Below are 25,905 nucleotides of genomic sequence, written 5' to 3'. Positions count from 1 at the left end.
GAGTGTTTTGAGTGTGGTTTTGGTATCATGGATACAAAGACTGCTTTGGAAAATTCTTGTGCCTGGGCCCTGTTCCTGGGCACATAACATTCATATTCATGAAACCACGCTGCTAGCATCAACTATAACCTGTTTAATACAGAATACATAATAGAATTTCTGGTGATGTCTTTATGTAAGTGACAGAGTAGAGGCTTCCACCTGTACTCATCTTTTGCTGCTTGTAAGACATTCATTTATGCATTTCTTGGTGATTTATACAGAGGCGGCTTGGTATAATAGATGGAGAGCTGGCCTCAGAATGAAAGTCTGGGTTCAATCAAGTCCTAACTTTGATATAAACTGGCTGCATGACCCTGAGCTAGTGACTTAATCTCTGGGTTCATTTGTTGTTGTTTTTCATCTTTGTGATCCCATTTGGGATTTTCTTGGCAAAGGTACTGGAGTGATTTACCACTTCCTTCTCAAGCTCATTTTGCACATGAAGCAAATGAGGTAAAAAGGGTTAAGTGACTTGCCCAGAGTCCCATAGCCAGTAAGTGTCTAAGGCCAGATTTGAAGTCAGAAAGATGAGTCTTCCCGATTCCAAGCCCATTGCTCCATCTGCTGCACTCCTTTGCTGCCCTCTCAGTGCCCTAGCAGCTCTCTAAGACTAAGTGGCAGAGAAAATGTCAACATGCATTAGTAAGAGTTTGCTTATCTTGGAGTTTCTTATACAGATAAAAGCATAGGTCCAGTTTATATCACCACTCTAAGTTATTCATTTTTGTATTTCGTGGTGTTCTACATAATGAAAAGAAAATGCCTTATAGTTTGATCAAGTAGCTTGTAAGTTAATAGGTTAAGTAGGTACAAACATTTTAGAGGTAGCTGGTTTAAAAAAAAAACAACCACCATCACCAGAAAATGAAAGAGTTGGAGGACATGAATTTTTCTACCCCTGCTTAAAAATAAATAATACCTTTCACCCTAAGACTTCAAGGTATTTTACAAATGTTATTGCCATATAATCCTACGTTTTATTGTTCTTTCAATATTAACTCGTCAACCATTTTTACAAAGTATGTACTATGGTCAAGGTCCCAATCTAGGTGTTAGAGATACAATGATTAAAAAAAAAAGACAGCCCTTGAAGTCAAGGAGCTTGTATTCCATTAGCAAAATGATTGGGAAATTGTGAGAATTGATCCGAGGAAGGAGGGAAGAGAATTAGAAGAAATTATGTATATTTATGCATATTTATAATTACATATATTTATTGAGAAAGTTATATATAGAGAAATGTTCATGCACCAAACTCTTCTGTCTTTATGAAATGGTACAAATGACCTGAATTAGACTTTGGAGGTACTTATTACATGTATGTCATAGATAGCTTGATGCCTCTAGAGTTCTGATTGAAGTAGTTGAATTTTTTTTTTAATTTGGAGTACAGAACTGAAGAACTGCTGCCCATTTTTAGCAGAAAGCTGTTACGATACGATCAAAGTTCTTCAGATTGGTAACTTTTAGTCAGAGAGTATGAATTAGTCATTCAACACGCATTTATTAAGCACTTGTTATGTGCTAGGTGCTGGGATAAAAAGACAAAAAATAGAGGAGTTCAAGGAGCTCACATTGTAGTGGAGGAGCTACACATAAATAGCTAGGAACACAGAAGATAAATACAGAGTAGATAGAACTTAATCTCATAGGGGAGGGGATTAGCAGCTGAGAAGACCACAAAAGCCTTCCTGAAAAAAGGTAAGAACTAAGCTGAATCGTGATGGAAGCCAGGGAATCTAAGATGTGGAGATGAGGAGGAAGAAAATTTCAGGTATGAGGGACAGCAGTTCAAAGGCATGGAAATAGGAGAAGGATTTTGTACATGAGGATCCACAAATAGATCAGTGTAGCAAGACTGTAGAAAACATGGAGGACAATTAAATGTAAAAAGACTTAAAAGGTTGGAAGGAGCCAAGTTATGAGAGCTTTATGAATTGGTATCACTGCTGGCCTTGGGTGAGATCTCTGAATGCAAAGAATGGTGACCATATTCATTTTTTGAAGCTAAAAAGTCTGCCCAATATGGCATAGATTATGTGCCAGTTGATCCTCTTGCATCCCAGGAAGTTGTATTGTGTAGTCTTTGTTCTGTACTAAGTATTAGGGCAATTAGTGCAGTGAATAGAGCACAGGACCTAGAATCAAGAAGTCTTGAGTTCAAATCTGGCTTCTCTCACTAGCTGTATGACTAGGCAAGTCATTTAACCCTGTTTGCCTTGGTACCCTAATCAGTAAAATGAACCAGAGAAGGAAATGGCAAGTTAATCTAGTATCTTTGTCAAGAAAACCCCAAACAGGGTCACAAAGAGTTGGACGTGACTGAAATGACTGAACAGTAACAGCAATCAACTCTGTTTGTTGACCCTAATAAGGGTCATTTTCTGTCCTGATGGGTTCCTCTTGTCTATTACATTATGGGTAATTTCCAGTTGGCTAAATACAAAATGTTATCCATTTGTGAATTAGTAATCAGTGAGAGCTCAACATATTTTTTTAATAATGAGGAATTGATGGCCTTTTAAGAAAATAAATGCTGTTATGAGTCACCCCTTCCAGTCTCCATCTTGCTTTGCTCACACCCCTACTCCTTTATCTGCAGTAGATATGTCCAGCAATTTACTGTCACAACATTGTAATGTCTCTTATTGTAAAACTATTATTTCTAGTAAACATTATACTAATGAATTATATATAGCATGTATATGTATGGATACACACAGATTTTGACCTTCATCCACTTAGCAGCATGGCTGTCAAGCCTGGCTAGGGATGCTTCAATCTCTCTTTACATACTTCTAAAGTAATCAGGAATTACAACATATTCTCTTATTTCTGACATCTAGACCACTACAAAATACGTCTCTGGGAGTTATCTAGAGTGGCTTTCAACTCAACAAGTCTTTATCAAGTCCCTACTGTACGTATGACAGTGTGGCTTTTGGGGGAAATTGTATGATATGCTTTATAACAGCAAAGGTTTTTCAAGTAGCATCACAAGGGAGGTAAGACAAACACAAGACAGTATATGAATGAAATGCAAAATGCTTGGAATGTGATAGACAAAGAGGAACAAAGGAAAGACTATTTCACCTAGAATCAGAAGACCTGGATTCTAGTTCAGCTGTGTAGTGGTTGTATCATTTTAGATAAGTAAATTGAGTCTTCTGTAAAGTATTGGAGATCAGTCTCTGTGATATTCCCTTTGCTTAGTTAACTTTCCTTTCAACCCTGATACAGCAACAGTGTCAGGTACTGATGGGCTCCAGCTCTCATCACTATCAGAATGGTCTGTACAGGGCTACCTTTTTCTTTCTATATCTCTGTCCCACCTGTGCTTCTCAGCTATTGTAACCTCTGTCCTACCAAATTCCATGAGGCTCTCTTAGATTCTTTTAAATTGACGAAGCTCCTATGCTAAAGTACTTACACACAGACTTTTGGGAACTGTGGTATCACCAAATGAACAAACTTTTTCTTGGCCCCAAGAATTATGGGAACATGCATTCTGTCCAAAGGCACATCACTTTATACCCTCCCCCTGGTAAAGGGTTTGTGGTCCCTGCAAATGACATTGGATACATCTATCTAGTTATTCCAAATATTTAAAACAATAAACATTTAGATACATAATATTTAACATTCACATTAGAATTGCTTACAAAGTCTAGGCACACGGATTCCATGAAGAAACATAGTATACAGCACATGTCACAAAGTTGTATATGGCAGATCAGCCATCTTCAGAACACCTACGTTGACCTAGCATAGGCATCTTGCCAAATGAACTGTGAGTGCATCTTTCTCCTATCAGGAATAGTGATCCTTCTTTCTGATCAGTGTCTACAGAGATCATTCCCTCTCCCACCTTAGGGGTCCACTCAGCTTTGAGATTCTGCCTTGCTACTGAACTGTCCTCATTTATGAATTATAGTGAAAAACCATCTTATTCACTATATCTAGCTGGTAAACCTAGATCATGCTGAATATCCCACCCAGCCATTGACCAAGATATCAATATATGCATTTTGCTCTCTGCCCCATGATAGTATCTGTACCTCACTCCAACCCTCCTCTCCTGTTGCTCCATTTTCCACCTCTTTATCTTTCAACAGTATTCAGATCAATACTAGTATTGCTACTGAAAAATTCAGGACAGCCTACTGCCCTACATTTCTACACACAATCCCTATAATAATTTAGACCAAAACCCTCTTCCCTGGCTCTCATTTCTCCATATGTATTGCAACTCCTTATTAGAACTGAAGTCAGGAACTGTGTCACTTTTTCATTTGTAGCCCTAATAACTGCCATAGTACCTAGTAAATGATAAGTTCTTGATAAATGTTTGTTGATTGATTCATCAACTTCTTTAACTTGAATGAATTACTTTGCTATTTTACTTGGGATGACATCATTCACAAAAGAGTTAGAGGGAGCCTTTGTCTATCTAGTCTAAGCCCTTCCTCTGTACCATATTTCTGGCAAAGTAGAATATAGGTAGAATTTCCTCTGAGAACAGAGACTATTTTTTTTTTCATCTCCTAGAGCCTAGTACAGAGGAACATATTAGATGTTTTAACACATTCTTGTTGGGTAGAATTGAATGAGCCATGGAGATCACACTTAATATATAACAATTGTACAACAGAGTGACACTGCTTACTACAGATCAAATACAGAGGTCACATACAATATATAATATTACATAGCTTCATATATGACATAAGTAGACCAATTTTTGTCACCATAAGTTTAAACTGATCTGTCTCTCCTGTGTCAGGAAGTCAGAGATTTACTCTGAAATGTTTGTGACTTGATTTAGTTCCTTGTAATTTATCTTGCATATTGCTTTTTTTAATGCAGTACTTTTCATCAATATCTTCTGTGTTTATATCTTCTTATTGTCTGAATATATCCCTTGCTTTCCCTCTCATTCAGCAAGTCATCCTATTAATAAAGAATAACAAAAGATAGAGAAGGGGGAAAACAGTCCAGGAAAACTAACCAATGAATCAACCAAGTCTGACAGCATATTGCATTCTGTTTTAATTAAATGTCTTTTGCTCTGTTCATTTGTCATTTGAATTGACCTGGTGAAGTTTCAATGGGTAAACACTTGGAACTGTAGTTTGGAAAGAGACTGACCCAAATAGTAGCATGAACTTTAGAAGCAGAAGGGGTCCCAGAGTCATGTGAAGAATCTTTGCTTTAAAACCTTTTCATTACCTAAGTCTTAAATCTACCTCTCTACAACTTCCATCGACTGTGTTTAACTCTACCCTATTAGGACAAGCAGAACAGGCCTAATTTCTGTTTCACATGACAACCATCTTGGTTTCCCTGCCCTCTCCTCCCCCCCCCTCCCCCCCCCCCCCCCCCCCCCCCCCCCCCGCCCCAGCAATTGGGTTAAATGACTTGCCCAGGGCCACATAACTAGTAAGTGTCAAGTGTCTGAGGTTAGATATGAACTCAGGTCCTCCTGATTCCAGGTCTGGTGCTCTATCCACCTAGCTGCCCCACCATCTTGGTTTTTATTCATGAACACCTATGGTACTATGCCAGAACAGATAGGAATAACATGACATGCCACACATTCTGGTCCTAGAGAAATTAAGGAAAAGGAAAGTTTCAATTCAAATGCTAAAAGTGACCTAATAAGTCAGTGTCTGAGCTAAAAACAGAACATACATCTTCTGATGAGATTTTTTTAGGCTTTATTATTCAGTGCTTCCCAAAATAGCCTGCCTTATTCTGGACATTGAATGCACCATTTCTGGTATGGGAGAGCTCACAGTGCTATTTTTCCTGCATCATGTATTCTCTGTGTGGAATTTAACAAGCATTTCAACCCAGCAAATATTTATTAATAAGTGCCCACTATGCTATTAATAAATGACTGCTCTGTACAAAGTGCTGCTGGGTTAGTGTCTGGGAACATGAAGATTTAAAGATGATAGTCTTGGCCCTCAAGAATCTATTTTCATTAAGGTGGGAGGGATATGACATTTACACAAATGAAGATAATGCAAAATATACTATAATAAGGGCTAAGAAGAAAGTCAAAATGCTCTAGGAATTTTTGAAGAAGAAATTTTTTAAAATCAAGGAATATTATCCCTTCTTTCTAATATAATTATGAGGTCTATTTCTACTGATGCTTTTTGTGATTGATGATCCAATTTCACCAAAATCAATCTGCTATATTTATCTGGATGACATTTCTCCTGCTTTGAAACGGGTGCAGGGAGTTCTGCAGTCATCTCAGTATAGATGTGCCACAACCCCAGTAGCTTTCATTTTTAAAGATTTAAGATTTTCACCAGTGTTCACACACAGGAATTGCAACTCATCAAAATTATATAGGGAGCAGTAGCAAAGCTAACTGTAATCTGATGCAGCCCCTATCCTGAGGGGCTTTTTTTTTTTCTGGGCTAGCTTGGTCACTCCAACCTATCCTTAGACCACAAGGTTTCACAGAGAAGGGTTACCACCAGGTGGCTACCATTCAAATTCTCTCAGGGTTCTAGAAATAACCATATTTTTGGTAGGATATACTCCTGCTACTTACCACTTACCTGCTACTTATAGCTCATAAGCCCACACTAGTGTTACTTCCCATTTATGTAAAATCATTCAGCATGATACTATTAACTATTAAATATAAAATATTTAATAAATTATAAGGCATAAGTAACAATATCTTAGTTACTCAATATAAAGCAAATAATATAATAACAAAATACTAGAGTCCACACATAAACCTAGGTCACACTCTCCCCAATACACAGTGTCTATGGGGGGCAAGTGGATATGTACTTGCAGAAACCTAGGAGAGAGGCATATGAGTGAGGAAAACCCCATGTGCCTGGGCATCTCACAATTTCTTGACTTCAGGTCTTGATGTCTTTGGCCCCTTCATGAACAATATTCTCCCCCCCTGCCCCCTAACCCCTTCCAGCAACGAGAGCACTGTTCTGATAGCTGCTCTGCCACCAACCAGTCTTCTACCATTCCTCTTCTACTCTTGAACCAATGAAGCTGTGACAAGATCTTTTAACTCTCAATCATGTTTAAAAAGTCTTTGAGAAAGTGTCATACTATTGCTGCAAAGTTCATCCGATTGGCATCCTAGGCAAAGAAGACAAGCTCTTTACTCATCAGGATTTTTTTTCAATTATCTAACCAACTTTTAGCACCTTTATGCCAGTTTATTTTATACCGAAGTAGAACTCACAGCCAAACTCCTTAGCTCGACTCTCTGGGCAATACAAACAAGCCCAATCAGGTATGGGCTTAACAGAGTTCTCCTTGATCCAATCATCTTTAAACTTGTGCTTACGACAAAGCAGTTGCAGAGCCTAACAATTCCCCTTTCTTTTTGCCTCTCAAACAAGAGGAAGCATTAGAGAGCTACCAGGAACCTTGGAGAGATGTTGCCTATCTCGAATTGTAGATGGTGTCGAAGGGAAACAGCTCAAATTGCAGCAGAATTCAGCTCTTTTCCACTCAGCAGGCTTCCATCCCTTTCCTCACACAATCCACAAAGCAATGCTCCTCTTCAAATCAGCAGCCTTCAGGTAGCCTAAAGCCTCTGTCAGCTGACTGCTTCTGATGGCATCTTCTTAACTCATCTCCTGGTGGAGATAAGTTAATGGAATTCTTTGCTCCTTGAGGGAGTGGCTTGATCAAAGTCTCCTGGTGGTCAGTAATTTATCTTTCCTTTAGGAGGTAAAACTCATGAAATCTATTTTTTTGGTCAATTATGAAACCAACAGTCATTTAATCTTCCTGTAGTCTTCAAACAGTTATTTGACATACTACTTCGTGAGTTTTAAATTCACAGACTAAAACAAAACAAAACAAAACAAATCCAGTCATCTGGAGATGAGCTGAGATCATGTTGTGCTTCAGCCTGTCTTTTTTTCTACCCTCAAACAAGTCCAGGTCCTTCATTTAAGAGGCAGTTCTCTACCTGGTCCTCTTAAGTCTGTCACTTCTCACATTTCAACAGAAAAACTGTTTCCTTCACACATGAAATTTTATCAGTTTTTCATATGCAAAGATACTTTTCTTACCTTTCCAGCACCCAAACTCTCCACCTACAGGAGTCCTAATACCCTAATCTAGGTTTCCTAAAGTTTCTTCCTGACTTTAGTAATCCCTTTCCTCTCTGAAAAGGACTACTTAAAGGAGAGAATTCAGGCCCTGCGCTCTCTTTAGGTTTAGGATTTAAGTACTTTTAGTGCCAGAAGAATGGCCAGGCAGGTTCTGTAGCCCCCTCTCACATGACTGGGACCTCTCTGTAGGGGTGAAAATGCATTGGAGAATTCAATAGCTTTGCACCCCCACCTAGAGCTGGAGAGGTAAAAGGAAGCAAAAGAGAGAGGCAGCTCGAGTTGGGGGTAGGAGGGACAGACAAAAGGATAGAGAAACGCACATTGCCTAGCTCTCCCCTGTTCTTATCCCAGTCAGTGGCAAGTACCAGCTGCTTGTTCTATTGAACTTTGTCTGCCCAGGCAGGGACAAATCAAGCTCCATTTAGTGAAGCCTCAGCTGGCAGTAACACAGTTTCTGTTTAGAAATAAAAAGGTAACATAAGGTGGGCAAATGATACTTGGAAAGACGTTCTTTGGTTTTTCTTCTGAGTGTGGGGGAGCAGGTTGTACTGGGTTGTTAGGGTCTAATATACATATTTTAGTTATCCAAAAATATCTAATTGCTCTAAAAATTCTATATGCTAACCAGAGGGTGAGAAGGAACACCATTTAGCCTTTTGTGAAATATTAGGCTGGAGTAGTTTCTCTTAGTGGGCTTAGGAATCTATTATGAATAACCTTCAGTCTTGAGTGAGCCAGTGGGGAGGGGAGAAGGTTGAAAGTATGTACATCAATCCATAAAAACTTATTAAGTACTGACTATATGTCATGCACTGGCATTCTAGGTAAGAGGGATACAAAGATGAAAAAGAAAATAGAACATTCCCAGGTCTCAAACAGGTACAGCAAATGAGATTTAGGAAAAATGTTTTCTTCCTCTTGTACTTTCTCTTTCCTCTTTTGCTTTTCATCTTTTCCCTTTTCTTCCTTCCCTCTTCCTTCTAATTATCCTCTTTCATCTAATTGAAAGTGGTCTGTTGACTTATTTGAAAAATATTCTGATAATGTGATTTTGTTATAATTGGTTTTCTTTGTGATTCTGTGCATTTTATTTTCTGTATTTAAACATGCTATTTGGAAAAGGAGTCCATAGCCTTCCCTAGGCTACCAAAGGTATCCAGGACAAACACAGAAAAGGTTAATCTATGATCCAATCTGTAGAGGTTAGTGTGGTATGGTGACATACTATGACCAACAGTGTTGAATTTGGAGTTGGGATGAACCGGATTTGAATCCTGCCTCAGACATTATTAAATGTATGCCCCTCTCTTTGAGGCTCAGTTTACTCACTTGCAAAGAAGGGAGATTGGATTTGATGACCTCTAACGTCTCTGTAAGCTTTGAATTTATATTCCTCCATCTGCCTTTTGGCTCCCGTTGCCATTTAAGGATTTAGGCAGCCTCATACTTGGCTCTCTGGTGCTCCTGATTTTCAACCTGGCCATTTGGCATATAGGGAATTGGCAATCTGGAGAGATTTTTGCTGCATGGCAATTTACTACACGTCACTAACTGAAGCTGTGAATTTAAGTTGGAATGCTATTAAACCAGTAGGAAGGAGTTAATCCCAACACCAGTTACAGGGTGCTGAGTTTCTAAGAGAAGTCTGGTTACTTTGCATATGCTGGGTGGGATGAAGAGGGAGAGGAAGAGACAAACAAAAAGGAATAGGGAGAGAGATGATTGTGTGTGTGTGTGTGTGTGTGTGTGTGTGTGTGTGTGTGTGTGTGAGAGAGAGAGAGAGAGAGAGAGAGAGAGAGATGAATCAAGTCCATTAGCTTCTCTTCAAATTTACCAAATACACATCCTTCCATTAGAAATAAAAACAAATCAAACTCCTCTGTCTTTTCCTAGATGTTGGTCAGTGAGCATTCGTTAAGTATCTACTAGGTATCAAGCACTTTACTAAGCACTAGGGATACAAAAAAGAGGCAAAAGAGAATCTCTGCTCTCAAGGAATTAGAAATGTAATGGAGGAGACAATAAGCAAACTGTTACAAACAAGGTACGTAAAGGATAAATAGAGAATAATGAACAGAAAAAGCACTAGAATTAAGAGCGGTTGTGGGAGGCTTCCTAGAGAAGATGGGATTTTAGTTAGGACTAGAAGGAAGCCAGGGAAGCCATAACGTGGAGACGAGGAAAAGCATTCCAGGCATGGAGGACAACCAGAAAAAAATGCCTGGAGTGGAGAAATGGAATGTCTTGTTGACAGAAGAGCCAGGAGGTCATTGTCACTGGAACTGTGAATCCAGGGAGTAAGACCAGGGTTAGGTGTAAGAAGACTGGAAAGGTAGGGATGGGACTAGGCCATGTAATAAAACAAGTTCTGTCTTTTCCCTTCAAACATGACATATCATATCTTGAAAAATGTAGAAAGACCTTTGGATATTGTTATTTTAGATTATTTTTTTAAGGCTGAAAGTTTTTAATCAAGGGATATTAATTATATGGGGAGTTGTTTTTAAACCAATACTTTATATTTTCCACTGATGATAGCAAAAATGTCCATTTTTATTATACCATTTTTTTTTAGCCACAGTGGGAAGTGTTTTGTTTTTATTCTGCAAATGGAATTCTTCCACCTCACATAGAAAAGTTTTCATTTTAAGTTGTCAGTTAAGAAACAAAACTCACTCTCCATCCACATACCCTTTCTTTCCAACTTGTAGGGAGAATCAGGGACAAATGTAGGACTGAGCTTATGGTCCATCCTTTTGTTCATTTAAAAATTTCTTAGAAGTTTTTAGTGCCACTTTGAGTTATCCTTCATGGATTTTCCTTGTCATAATTGATTTAATTTCTAATAATTTTTAACTCCGGCTTGCAGATTGCATAATGATTTAGAGGCATCAACTTGATAGGGAAAAGCATAATGCGCTGTGGTTCAAATTGCATTTTAGTGGGAGACCTGTCAAATTTGATATATCTATACTTAACAGCTCTGTTTGGCTAGGCAGGCTGGAGGTAGGCAGTACAAGACTCTAAAACTATGTTTCATGTTCTCTGGACATCTTCCTCAGCCCGCTTCCATCTGAAGGGAGGGTTGGGGTTGTTATTTTTGGTATTTTTTGAGGGGTGGAGGGGTGGGAAGGAAAGGTAGAAGTAAAGTTTCCTTTAGGACCAGATAATGGGTTTTTATGGAGTGAAATAGAGTATTAAGCTAGAAGTCTGTGAGCTGTCCTAATGTAGACATCCCTGGGTCCATTTATAGGATCCCGAGCCTCTGATAGGTGACCTATGGCCTCATCTTCTCTGGAACAAGGCCTCCCTTCATATCATTGGCTGATTATTCCTAAGCCACACCATGACGGGCACATAACCTCTTTCCTTAGTCCTTCTCCATTCTTGGATCTCCTTTATCTGTTGTCTTCTTCCATTAGAATGGAAGTTCCTTGAAGGCAGAGGCTGTCTTGGTTGTTTGTATTCCCAGGATTTGGGATTATGACCAACAGAGTAAAAGTTAAATATTTTCACCAGTATTCACACAATGAACTCACCAGTTACATAGGAATCAGTAGTTAAGTTAATTGTAATCTAGGGTAGCCCATATGCTGAAGGGTATGGTCCCTTCTTTCTCTGGGCTGGCTCCAACCTACCCTTAGAACAGAAAGCCTGGGTTTCACAGAGAAGGGTCACCACCTTGTGGCTACCATTCAAATTCTCTCAGGGTCCCAGAAATAATCATATTGTTGGTAGGATATATTCCTGCTGCTCATTCATTCTTAGCAGCCATCATTCATTCTATATGAGAAAGTGTCTTCAGGGATTCAGGATATCCTGGAGATTGGGCTGACATTGTCTTTTCTCTCCCAGGGTCGCCAAAAGAGCTATCTCGAGATCAGAGAAGGAACGCACAGGGACTTGAGTTAGTGCTAAACATCCATAGCATAGAAACTAAGGAATTGATCCAAGGAGGCAATGACTTCTGTGCAAGAACCCTAACGTTACTGGCAGGACTTTGGAAAGTCAGGGAACCCCTCCTTTGATGGAGATTTGGTTGAAAATTGTAAAGTGTGTGTGTGTGTGTGTGTGTGTGTGTGTGTGTGTGTGTGTGTGTGTGTGTGTGTGTGTGTGTAGCCTTTTCTGAAATTTTAGCTTAGAGTTCCCACAATTAAATTTTAAAGCCTTGTCATTTAGGGGGAAAGAGGAGTCTGATTCCAAGGTGAGAAGGAAAGGTACAAGGCAAGTTCCTCTTTTGTTTGTTCAGTGAAAAAAGAGTCTTGAGCTGAAAGTCTGTGAGCTGTCCTATTGTAGACATCCCAGGGCCCTGTGGGGCTTTAAACTGGGATAGAAAATGAATAAAACATTATCAGGCAAAGCAAGGTAGATATACAGTGCCTGGGGATTGCACATTGACAGCTATTTAGGCAATTGTGTCCCCTTCAGATACCATTTTGTTCTCTCTCCTTTCGTTAAGGTGTATTGTATTTGCTGGAATTAAGTATTTTCCAGCTACTAGGTAGATATTCTAATTGGAGGCAAATTGCAGCTAAATAGCTAAATAAATTTTGTTTACTTGACTTAAACCTCACATATTCTAGTATGCTTAGTTCCCCCCAAGATCATTATAGGTGGAATGTTGTGGACCTGCCACAGCAGTAAAATTTTTAAGTCTGCTTCCCTCCTTAAATACAAAATCAAAATGTAGAGAAGTTTGTGGATTCTGCAGATCATCAGTGCTTATTTTCATTGTCCAAAGGGTATTGTTATCATCTGAGTCTAGTATAGTAGAAATGTAAAGAAGAATCTGGGAAGTTGTTGTTCAGTCATTTCCAATCATGTCTAACTCTTCATGACCCCATTTGAGGTTTTCTTGGCAAAGATTCTGGAGATACTGGCTTGCCATTTCCTTCTCTAGCTCATTTCAGGGATGAGGAAACTGAGGCAAATGCGGTTAGGTGACTTTCCCAGAATCACACAGCTATTAAGAGTGTGAGATTAGATTTGAACCCAGGAAGAGGAGTCTTCCTGACTACAAGCCTGGTACTCTATCCACTGTGTCACCTCACTATCCCAGTCTGGGAATGCTTCCTATAAAAGATCTTTGATTTCATTTCTGTGAATATTTATTCCCTGGACTTAAGAAGATCATCACCCCTCCAGGCTTTTGTCTTTATTTTTTCAATTTGTATCTGTAGGACTTAGCACAATGCCTGGCACATTGTAGGCACTTAAAATCGAAACTCCTCAGACTTGGCTAAATTGGTCTAATCAATAGCCATTACTTGAAGCCCTCATTACTTGAGAGAACCCATGTTTTAAGTCTACCACCATAGCCTGCAGGGATACAGGGCCATCTCCCTACATGGGAAGCCTGGGAAGAGGGTGTGATTAGAATTTATTTTTAATTAAAATAATTTTTTATTTATTTTATTTATTTTTAACATATGCAAAAAATGTTGCTAATTCCTCTTTATGGGGGAGAGGGCAGTCCTCAAGGTATATAAGTATCTTTTCAAAGCAATATATTCCCCAAAGTCCAGAATGTATTAAAAATACTCTTGAAAGGGAGATTTTTAGCTGTTCAGTCGTCTCCATCATGTTGGACTCTTTATGACCCCATTTAGGGTTTTTCTTGGCAAAGATACTGGAGATACCAGTTTACCATTTCCTTCTCCAGCTCATTTTACAGATGAGAAAACTGAGGTCAACAGGGTTAAGTGACTTGCCTAGGGTCACACAGCTTTGTAAGTGTCTGAGGCAGTCTTTTCTTGTTCTTTTTTTCTTATTGTAATATAGTGATTGAATAGAAATCATATGGAAAAGTGGACAGTGGTATATATAAAAAAATTCTCCTTGGTCCTGTAGTGGAATAATTTCCATATGTAATCTATGTGTTCATATGAAACAGCTACCTCTGAAGAAGGAAGCTACTAGTCCAAAGACCAGTACAAAGAAGGCAGTGAGAATGAAGCTAAATATCCAATTCCTTTTTCTAGGTCATGGGTGGGACTGTTGGGCTTTTTTTTTTTTTTTGATGCTGCCAATTTTGCTTTAGGGTTGTAGTATTGAATTGGTATGTTTCCATTGTATGAACAGTTATGTGCTAGCAGAAAGGAACTGATTCAATGAAGATGGATTTTTTTTTGTTGTATTTTCAGTACAAAGCCTAAGGAAATATTAAGTGAATCTATTGCTGCCAAGAGTTCCTGACTGGTTTCTGACCTAATAAAATTTGGTGATATTGAAAGCCTGCTCATCTGTTGCCTATTACTGATGTTGACAGAACCACATTCTGGCCATGCAGATGGGATATGGTTGTCCTGGTTCTAATTTCAAGAAGTCTTCCTACTCATAGCATTAGGAAGAGGTGGGGATTGGCTGGCTGTAGAACAAATAATCATCAAAAAACCCAGGCTTTAAATTTTTATGAAACATCCTATCATTAACCCTTTGTTGACTATTTTCACAGTGGAAAGATCATTGGGTCTGGAGTTAGGAAGCCCCGAGTTCAAATCCAGTCTCAGATACGTTTTAGTTGTGTAACCTTGAGTCATTGAACCCTCTGCCTCAGTTTCCTCAACTGTAAAATGAGGATAAGTCACCTACCTCCTAAGGTGAGTGCAAACATTAAATGAAATAATATTTGTAAAGCACTTAGTACAGTACCTGGCACATAGGAATTATATAAATGCTGCTGCTGCTTCCTCTTCTTCTTCTACCTCTTTCCCCACCTCATCCTAGAGTCTTAGCAGACATAAAAACATTGGATCATAAACTTAAAGCTTGTTTTCAATCTGTACCTTGGAATCCATCTAATCCATTTTACAAAAGAAGAAACTGAGGACCAGTCAGGTTAAAAACTTGCTCAAGGTTCACACATTCAGTAAAAGGAAGAACTTGGAATTGACTCCAGGTACTTCAAATGGGTGTTTGAGAAAGCACAAAGGAGTGTCATGTCAGTCCACTTCTGGAATTCTTGCCTAGAAATACGTAGACTAATTTTATCTTGAAACAAACAAACAAAATTGAAGGCCCTGAAGAGGCATGCTGTGCTTTGACTTTGTATAAAAAGCTTGCTTCCCTTAAGACTCTGAGCTTTGCAATGGGTTTGATCCTGGGGACCAAGTCCCAGTCCCACAAAGACCCATTATCTTTCTTTAATTCTTTTATTGGCATTGTCTACTTCTGGAGTTAATTTAGGAAATCTTCCAAAGTATAGCTTATTTTTGGTGTGACCAGGCTTCCCCAGATGTGAATAACAGGGCCCAGTTACTACACAGGCACTTGAGGTGGCAATGTGTATGGTTGAGGCAAACTTAACAAAAGAAATAGGGAGGATGCTAAGATTCCCAGAAGCTCATGCACATATAGAAAATACAAAAGCATTCTGATAGACTGCGAGCCCTCCTTTGAAGACAATTAAACCTATTGTTACCTTGAGGTAAACCCTTTAACATTCTGGTAGGTCTTGAGATCTCTCTTCCAGACCTGTAGTATCTGATTTGGACTTTTCCTAGAAGGCAAATACTGTGGGGAGGCTGAGAAAATTGTTCCTGTTGTTGTTCAGTCATGTCTGACTCTCTGTGATCATATTTGGGGTTTTCTTGGCAGAGATACTGGAGTGGTTTGCCATTTCATTCTCTGGTTCATTTTACAGATGAGGAAACTGAGGCAAAGAGGGTTAAGTGACTTGCCCTGGGTCACACAACTAGTAAGTGTCTGAAGTCAGAGTTGATCTCAGGTCCTTCTGACTATTGAGCAGTATAAAACCTAAGAAAATAGTAAGTGAATCTTTTGCTTCCAAGAGTTGCTGACTGGCTTCTGACCAGTGTTCTATAATCCCTTTCAAATCAGAAAATGCTGTCTGAATAATTCCCTGGTTTTATTCTTCAGCTAAAACATTGTTCAGGAACTATGTGAGTAGTCTTCTTTCTCTGGTCCCTCCCCCCCATAGGGCATTCCCCCTCCAAAATGTTGCACCAGGAAACTCCATTCCTTCCCTAGAAGATCCAGTATGCAAACTTTCAAATTTTCAAACTCTCAAATTTGGGGTGCTGCCTAGGAAATTTCCTATTTTTTGAATTTAAGACTAAATTTTAGACTCTTTCTGTCACATATTTAGAAATCTGTTGACAAATCTCTTCATTTTTACCTTCCCAACATCCCTTGTATACATCCCTTTCTCTCCACTTTCATACTCTAGTACAAGTCCTCATCACTTCTCAACAGCCTACTGCAATGCTTTTCTAATTGGTCTCCCTGCCTCAAAACCATCTTCCACCGAGCCACCAAAATAATTTTCCTGACCATGTCACCCCATCCCCTTATTCAAATTTTAGTGGGTCCCTATTACCCCAGGATCAAATATAAGATCCTATTTATCTTTTAAAGTCCTTCTCATGGTCCCATGGTATCTTTATAGTCCCCTTAGACTTTATTCCCTTCCATGCTCTCGATGATCCATGACACTGGCATTCTTACTTTATAGAGGACTTTCCATTACCCAGCTCCATGTATCTGCAACAGCTGTATCCCATGCCTAGAACCTATGCCTTCTAGAATCCCTGACTTCTGTCAAGATTCACTTCAAATACTGCCTTCTGATGGAGGCCTTTCCCAATTTCTGTTGCTGCTAATACAATGTCTCTTAGTTACCTGAGAGAGAGAGAGAGAGAGAGAGAGAGAGAGAGAGAGAGAGAGAGAGAGATATGTTATACATGAAGGCAAGGGCCCAATTTTTTCCTTTCTATTCCCAGTGATAGTGCCTGGCATGTGAAAAATTATTAATAAATACTTGTTGACTATCTGCCTGCCCATGCCATGTATTTCTGCAAGAAATTTATCAGCATACTTGTTATTGCCTTCTTTTTAGAGTAAAAAGTCCATTATTAAGATGTCTCCTATCAGGCTGCCTATAAGCCTATGCATCTCCCATGTGCATCTGCCCCAAGTAAGTCATTTTTAGTTTCTGTTGGGACAAACTTATAAAGCCCCAGAATCAGGCCAACTCTTGTACATGCTACTCTATCTTCTGACAGGGGAAGCCAAAAGGCAACTCCAAAAGAGAGGGATCTAGTCTGCTCATTTTTATAGACTACAAAGAAGGGTGGTTCCTTCATCAAGTACCTATCTCCCTGAATCCCAGCCAACCAATCTTCTTGGAGGTAGCTATAGTCATTGGTAAGTAATCAGAAATCATGGGTCCTCTCAGCAAAGGACCAGTGGGTATTCAACCCTCCAGTGGGGAGGTGCCCCATCGCTGCCTCCAAATAAGGGTATATATACTATAATCTCAGCAAGTTGGCTGAGAAGCCCTTAAGTTGATCAGAACCTCTTGTGATTAATATTCCTTTATGTTCTCTCTTCATCGCTCTACTCTCCCTCAGTTAAATATTTTCTGTCCCAGAAAATCAAACTGGGGAGTTTTTGGGCTCATCCTATCTGTAGCCTCAATTCTGGTTATTTCCCTGAGGAAATAATAATATCTCTGAGGTAGGAGGCTCCAACAGTTGCCCTCTTTTTGATTGCTTCTCTTATTTGCATTAAGTGTACCAGTAAGGTTTGCGATGTACAATTCTTAGGCACTTCAAAAATTAATCTTCTGTAAAGACCCAGACCTATTACAGGTGGTAGGCCTGAAGGGCATACTCATCCTTCACCTCACCAAGCACATAATTGTACAAATTCAACTGTAATATTCTCCACAGTTCCTGTAGTCTCATGCCTGCTTTGATGCTTATAAAGTCCTAAACCAATCCCTAAAAAACAATTAGAAACAAACCAAGCCCTGGGCTTCTTGACTAGAAAGGGAAGTCTAGTACCAGATGAATTCCCAAGGCATATGGGATTCTCCAACTAGAGATTTGGATCTTGGGATTAGTTGAAGTTAACCCTTTATTATTAGTAAAAAAAGAAATGAACCAAATAAGTCTTTCCTTCAAAGAGAAGATAGATGCCAAAGAAGATGATACTCAGGATTTCTGTGCTATCAATGGACCCAGAGTCGATAAGGAACCAAAAACTCTCTGGATTCCTAACATGATAGGGCAAGAAGTCTAGAGCTAATTAAGAAACACTCATGAGAAACAATCTCAGAGGTGGGACTCTGAGAAAGGGACTGTACACTTGGATTTTATTGGAAATCAATCTGTCAAAACTAGGACAAACTTCCAAGACCTCTAACCATCTGTTTTATCAGATAAAACTACATTCTAGTTATAGAAAACGACATACCCAGTTATCAGCTGGATATATGTAAACCTGAAACTCCAACAACATCCAGTTTCCAAGACTGTATCATAGCAAAGCACAGAAAATAAACATGAAAAAACCCACATCTCAGTCATCTTCTGTATTAGAGGTCCCTTCCAAGTCTTTTCCTTGTCTATCAGTCTTTTATTTTTATTAATTTAATTACTAATTTATGGAATAAAACAAGCATTTCCTTAACATAATGTAATAAAAAAAAAGATGATTGCACACGAAACTGCAAATCTATTATGTTCAATTTGCTATTCTTTTAAAATAAATAATAAAAATTATCATGTAAAGTTTTTTCTTTCCTCTCCCCTCCCACCCTAGAGATGGCTGTGATTAGATACAAATGTGTGTGTATATATTATATATAATATATGTGTAAAATCATTCTATACATACTTCTGTTTATCAGTTCTTTCTCTTGATGTAGATAGCATCTCCCTTCACATGATCTTTGTGGTTAGTTTGGACATTTATAGTTCTCAAAATGACTTAGTCACTCAAAGTTGCTCCTAAAACAGTATTACTGTTACTGTGTATGATGTTCTCTTGGTCCTGCTCATCCCAGTCTTCATTATTTAGTGCAAGCCTTTCCATGTTTTTCTAAGATCAGAGAGCTCATAATTTCTTATAGCATAATAGTATTCCATCACAATCATTTACTACAACTTGTTTAGCCATTCCCCAATTGATAGGTATGCCAGAATTTCTAACTCTTTGCCACCACAGAGATGGTTGCTATAAATATTTTAGTCAAAATGTAATATAACATGATATGTGATTTGTCTTTGACTCAGTGTCTGCAGAATAGTGATACTAGTTTTAAAAGAGAAGATGACTTTGGTGGGTTGCAGTGAGTAGCCTGATATATTTTGCTTCTTTAGAGTTTTATTTTTTAATATCAAAAATATCAGTTTCAGACATAGTTTCCACCCAATGCTATCATGGAAATAGTGCCTAGATTATGTGTCCTATGAGTAATGTGGCATTGATGACATGATAAGCTGCCTTATGGAAAAACAACATGAATTGCCTATGACATCTTCTATGCCAATTCACATGGATGACTTTGAATGGCTTCAGTTTGTCTGTTGGCCAACTTCTCCATACCCAGTTCAGATTGCTGTGCAGTCTGGGATCCCATGAAGTTAATAATGCAATTTGATCTGCCAGAAGAGGTGTGTCAGGGAAGGTGGCACATGATAATTGGAAACCTGTAGCTACAGGACAGATTAGAGCATCAGCATTGAAATATTGCTCTTTCAAGTTGGAACATGAAGGTGTGGTTAGAAGCACCAAGCAAAAGACCACAATGTTGTATACATGATGAGTAACATAATGTGCAACTATCATATGGAAACAGTACCACATGAGATTTGAGATCAATATAACTTTTAAAGGCATGGCCACGGAACCTACTTATGAAACTTCTTGACAGTCGGGAAGATAGCAAGGACTTCTTAGTTTATCTGCATTTCCTTCCATATGTGAGACTTTCTGAGTAGCAGACAATAGCGACAGCCCAGAGTTTTACAATTAAACTCGGCTCTTGAACCTTAAAGTAAGATGTCAATAGTGTTAAACATTAGTTTGCATGTATTAGCACTGACTAAGAATTCAATAACTGTTTGATATTCTGGAAAGAGCTCCCTTGTTGGCAGCTAAATGGTACAATGGAAAGAGTGCTGGGCCTAAAGAAAGAAGTTGTTGTTCTGTCCTTTCACAGGTGTCCGACTCTTTGTCACCCTACTTTGGGTTTTCTTGGCCATTTCCTTCTCTAGTTATTTTATAGATGAGGAAACTAATACCAACAGGGCCAAGTAACTTGCCCAGGGTCACACAAGTATTAAGCGACTGAGACTAGATTTGAACTCAGAAGGATGAGTCTTTCTAATTCTCAGCCCAGCAGCATGCCATCTACCTCTTCTTCTAGCTAGTTTAACTTTAAAAACCAATTGATGTCCTTAAAGAACTTTTCTATATAGAGGCTAACTGGGGATCCTGATCAGGAAGATGAGGTTGAGAGATCAGTGCTCATGAACAACTTGGAGAGGATGGAGAATATCTTCAGGGTCCATGTACTTGGGGATCCATTCACATTACCTTTAGGTTTAGTGGTTAAATTTCAGCTTGTATGGGGGATGATTTGATAGGTGCTTGCCATTTTTGTACTGGCCCTATAAAAGCAGAGAAGTAGGGAGACCCATGATCAGAGAAGGAATTACTGCAAAGCTAAAAGTGGACCTGGACCTTGCTCTCACACAACGTTCTCATCTGTCCCCAAAGCTGCTAATGACAGCAGTGACCAGGGCATGTACAAGCTCTTCTTTGAATGTCCTGAGAAATGGCAACAAGGGGAAGTGACAATTCTCAAACAAGTGATTCCAGGTGAGAATGGAATCACATGCTTCATCCTCCCGGAGAGAGAAGGGGGAGATTTCTTTGACAATTCTCAGTTCTTGGAGAATTCAGGGGCCCAGCTTCCTAGGGAGGAGAAGGAGGAGGAGGCATAGGAGAAGGAGCTGGTCAGTGCCAGACTCTTGGAATTAAGAGAATCCCAGAACATAGCCTTCTAGAGAAAGAAGGGGAAGGTCTTGGGGAAAGCCAACCTCTTGGAGAGAAGATTGAGTATATGGCCCCGAGGTTGGAGTAGAAAGAAACTAAACCATGAGACAGAGGAGCAAAGATATGGAGTTTGTCCTTTATTGCCTTAATTCATATAGAAGAGTTTGGATGGAAAGGCAGTTGCTTCTTTAATCATCCCAAATTTATTTACCTTCCTTGGGGAATCCAAGCCCTTAGGGTAGAACTATAAAACTAGAAATATGTATAGGTGTCTGAGGTAGAGAGTGGGGATGGGGACTTCCTCGTTTAGTGCCCCAAATTCATTTCCTTCTAAGAGGACTTCAAGTCCTTAGGCTATTATAAGGAGATATATTTCTTTTTATTATTATTATTTGATTTGTTTTCAGTGTTCTACAATCACTTCTATATAACTTAGATATTTTCCCTCTCCCTCCCCCTCCTCCCCCCCTCCCTCCCTGAGATGGCGTATAATTTTATGTAGGTTCTACACATACATAAGGAGATATATTTCCCTGGGATGATACCTAGGACTCACTGGAAAGGGAAGGAAAATTGCATCATTTGTGATGCATTACTAGAACAAAAGCTGTCCTTTATTTGATATATGCTGTTACTTAAAGTGCTTGTTTGGGAAGTGGAGACCTTTTAATCCACTTCAGTACTGACTAAAACATGATCTATAGTTTGAGATTACCTGAGGAAACTCTGGATGGGGATAAAATGATCCATAGAGATTGATTTTGGAAATGTCTTCCAGATCAAACCCTGTCCATATAAACACAGAGCTTAGGGTGCTGAGCTGTGGTTCACACACAGCTAAGATAGATAAGCTAAGAAGATAAATACAACTAAATAATTATCATCTCAGACAGATGCCAACTTTTGTAAGCCAGTGGAGTTTCTCTGACTAGCTGCAGTATTGAATAGCTGGTTGAATGAAGAAAAATAGGAAGTAAAGAGAAAGCAAAAATTATATGGAGAAATATTTCTGGAATTTCTAGAGAAGAAGGGGAGACAAAACACATACATTATTATCTTTTTTCAAGGTCTTTGTGTCCAAAGCTTTTGCTCAACTCTTGGGGGGTGAGAAGAGAAATGAGGAAGAGATTAGGAACCTGGATTCTAAGGTTATTGAATACTAAAATGCCCTATAAGACTTAAGAAAGGTAAGAGCATAGTGACAGTGAGGAATCCTATTCTGACACCAGTGAGGGACCCTTTAAACTCCTAGAGTCCAGCCAAATAGAGGTTGCTGAGCAGGGAACCCTGAGCTTCCCTAGATTAAAAAGCAGCAGAAACCTTCTGCCAGGTATTGGAGCAGCTACTACCATGAATAATACTCTAGCTTCTGTGGATTCTAGAGAAACTCTGATGAACTAATCCTTTGATGCTCCTCCACTCCTAGACCCTTGGATTAATAAATGGAACTTTCCAACCATGGTCTGGCTTCATGGTGACAGACTCAGTCTGGCAGATTACACTCTTGCCTTGTCCTGAGTGCTTAAACCCTCATGACCCAGATCAGTTACCATGACAATAACCTTCAACTGTCAGCTGAAACCTAGAACTGGACAAATAATAATTTAAGAAAAAGTCATCTTTCATAGGATTTAGAGCTAGAAGACATCTTCAAGATCAAATACTCTGTCAACTCTTCCCTTTTCAGGGAAACGATAAAAATTGGAGAGAAGATGCAGAATTTTCAATGAAATGGAGAAGTTGAAACTTCTAATATTCTAAAAGAATACACAACCCTGTCCTGCCTCCATCAAGCAAACAGATGAGCTGCTGTAGTGACTAAGAGGTGAACCAGTACTTGTGTTTGTATCATTCTTTGTCTATGTATGTCTAGCACTTAGCACAATGCCTGGCACATAGTAGGTGCTTAGTAAATGCTTGTTAAGTAATTGATTAAAACAGTGAAAAGAAAACTCCCTTTCTGGGTAGGCAGGAAAAATCCTAAAATCTGAAGAACTGGAAGAGAATTTTATAGTCCACATAGTCCAATCTTTCCCTGAAAAAAATCCTTTCTTCCATTCACAATCCATTGTTTCAAGTCTTTTTGCTGAGGCCGTTCATTCCAGTTTTGCATAGCTCTAATTGTTAGGAAGGTTTTCCTTACAAGGAGCTGAAAATCTACTTGATTTCTAAGTATTGATTCTTACCTTTAACTTCTATCTTGCTCAGGAACTAATCCTTCATCCATAATATTTCAAGTATTTGAAAACCACTTTCCTGGGCTAGACCTGACTCATGTGAGTCCCTGACAGTTTAGGTTCAACACTGGAACAAAATGGGATCTTCATTAGGTCATTTGACAGTTAATAACAGGACATTTACTTAGCCGTAGCAGCAGAAAAATACTGAACAAGGATAGGCATTGAGGCATCTCGAGTTGATTTTTCTGAGGGAAGGGCCCATTTTGATCCACCTGCTAAGCATCTGAGAGCCCCTCAAGATCTTTGTGGTTGTTTTGTACTCAGCAGAAGAAGAGACAACTCTCTGAACCCTTAGTCACCTGAGCCAACCAAGCCTCAAAAAATGTCTCATAACCTTTACATTTAAAAAAAGTTTAATATATTCTTGTTATCTTTTAAGGAAAAATTAGCCTAACTTGTATGGAGAAAAGGGGTTGTTAGCATATTGCTCATACACATGTCCCTTCTAAGTCTTCACTTCATTAGGTTAAATATATCCTTAGTTTCTTCAACCAGTTATAAAATGGCATCATCTCAAGACCTTTCATCTTTCTTGTCTTCCTCTGGATGGATTTTGGATTATCAATGTACTTCCTAAAACGAGGAAAGAATCTCTACACCAGAAGTTTCCTTCATAGATCCATTTCATATTTGGTTGTACATTTTCCATACTAACTTTAAATTTCTGGAGCAGACTATGTAATCTGTAGTGCCTTGGACATAGTAGGAATTTAAGAAACATTTTTTAAGACAAATTTTCCCAAAACCTTGAGGTTAGCTGGGGCTGAATGGATACATATACCTACAGGGATCTTGCAAGTATATATCTGTTTATTCTGAGGACATAATGTCCCTGAGCTGGGCGTGGGGAGAGAGGAAGAGCCTGTCTCTGCTAGTTGTCTACTTTTGGGCCAAATTAGGAGAAGGTGAAGCCCTGAGGTCATGGAGCAAATGATGCTTCATCTAATAATGAAATGTTATTTATAATTTCAATTAGTAATGCAAAATGAAACTTTTGGATTCCTGTAAACCTGTGACCCTGAGACCTCTTTGGCTTTTACATTAAATCACCTCTACTCTAATCCTCCACTTGTTGAGTCATTTTTTCATTGTGTCTGACTCTTTATGACCTATTTTGGGGTTTTCTTGGCAAAGATACTGAAGTGGTCTGCCATTTCCTTCTCCGACTCATTTTACAGACAAAAAACCGAGACCAACAGGGTTAAATGACTTGCCCAGGGTCACGCAACTAGCAAGTACCTGAGGCCACATTTGAACTCAGGAAGATGAGTCTTCCTGACTCCAGGCTGGGCACTCTATCCACTGTACCACTTAGCTGCAGGAATTAGCAAATCACAGAGTGGGAAACTTTCAAGTCTGGGGTAGCAACAGTCTTGGAAATCTTCCAGGAAAAGATATGAGGTCTAGTGGGTGAGGATTCCTCATCTACATTCATAAGTAATGTTACTTTTTATTAGAAGCATTCCTGAGGGGTGGGCTGTTTCCAGTTCCTTCTTGTGCACCCAGAAAAGGAGCTCTTGTTGGTTTAAGCAATAGACAGGTATTTATTAAGCACCTCAGTGTTGTAGAGTACTGTGCTAGGCCTTGGAATTTCAAAGTCAAGCAATAATATAAAAACTGGTTCACCTTTTTTAATATGCTAATGCCAGTTTTCTTCCTTTGTATTTTATCTCTAAAATTTTTTTATTCCTATCCTTTATTTTTATCTTGCCTGTTTTCTCCTATATCTCCCCCACCCCAGAGAACCATCTCCTATTATAAACATTTTCAAAAGAGTAGAAAAGTCAGCAAAACCAATAAGTTTATCAAATAATCTGAAAACATGTTTGCAATTCATAACATTTGTAGATTCACCCCCACCCCATCTCTATAAGGGAGCTGAGGGAGGTATCTTCTCATATTTTTCCTTTCAGCATACTTACTCATTTTAATTTTGCGACATTCATTCACGACAATTCCTCATTTATTTACTTGATGGGAAGAGGACTGGGAGTGTATTGTTTTAGAAGAATAACAGCTTCAGCTTTTCCATTCCAATCGCTGTGTCTTCAATTTTTATCTTTTTCCTGAAAGAGGAAAGTCATGTGGAGAACTAACAGCCTTTCAGAAATTATGAACATCTGGTGGTAGGTAAAGCCTAAGCCAGATAGGGAGGGAAATGGAGCTGTCCACTGAGGTGCATCTTCTCTCTTATGAAGATAAAAATCCAGAGTATATAATGATGGATGGGAAATGTGCAACTGCCCCGTTGGATGCCCCTGATTTCTGAAGCTTAGCTTCAGATACCCATGGAGATAAAGGATTTCTTTCTGCCAGCATTGTGGAGTGCCTTTTTTGTAATACACAGTGAGAGATAAGAGAGATTTTGATGGGGTTGAGTAGAATTTGCCTTTGATTAGAAGTGCATTCCATTTCAGACTGCTCTGGGGCTTGGTGTTCACATGGACAGCATGGCAACTCAGCTCTCAGGTCCTGGTTCTCTGTGGCAGCCAAGGATTTAAGGAAAAGAAAGCCACAGAAACTTGTTGAGTTGGTTATATGCATGCATCTGCTTGTTTTCTAAGTGTTAGAAGCTGATTTGCATCATTCTACCTAATGTTTTTTGGGGGCAGCTAGTTGACACAGTGGATAGAGCTATAGGCTTGGAATCAGGAAGACTCAAATCGGGTTTCAGACACTAGTTGAGTGACCTTGGG

General features: G+C 39.1%; 1 protein-coding gene across 1 annotated transcript in view; it reads left to right on the top strand.

The window, feature by feature from the left end:
* The window catches only part of METTL24 (methyltransferase like 24), a 175,440-nt gene that overhangs the window by 20,529 nt on the left and 129,006 nt on the right, over window positions 1–25,905 (top strand). The window lies entirely within an intron of this gene.

This window comes from Notamacropus eugenii, chromosome 2, assembly GCF_028372415.1.
Source record: "Notamacropus eugenii isolate mMacEug1 chromosome 2, mMacEug1.pri_v2, whole genome shotgun sequence".
Taxonomy (NCBI): domain Eukaryota; kingdom Metazoa; phylum Chordata; class Mammalia; order Diprotodontia; family Macropodidae; genus Notamacropus; species Notamacropus eugenii.
The sequence above is the reverse complement of the archived record's forward strand: the minus strand, read 5'-3'. Positions and strand labels throughout refer to the sequence as shown.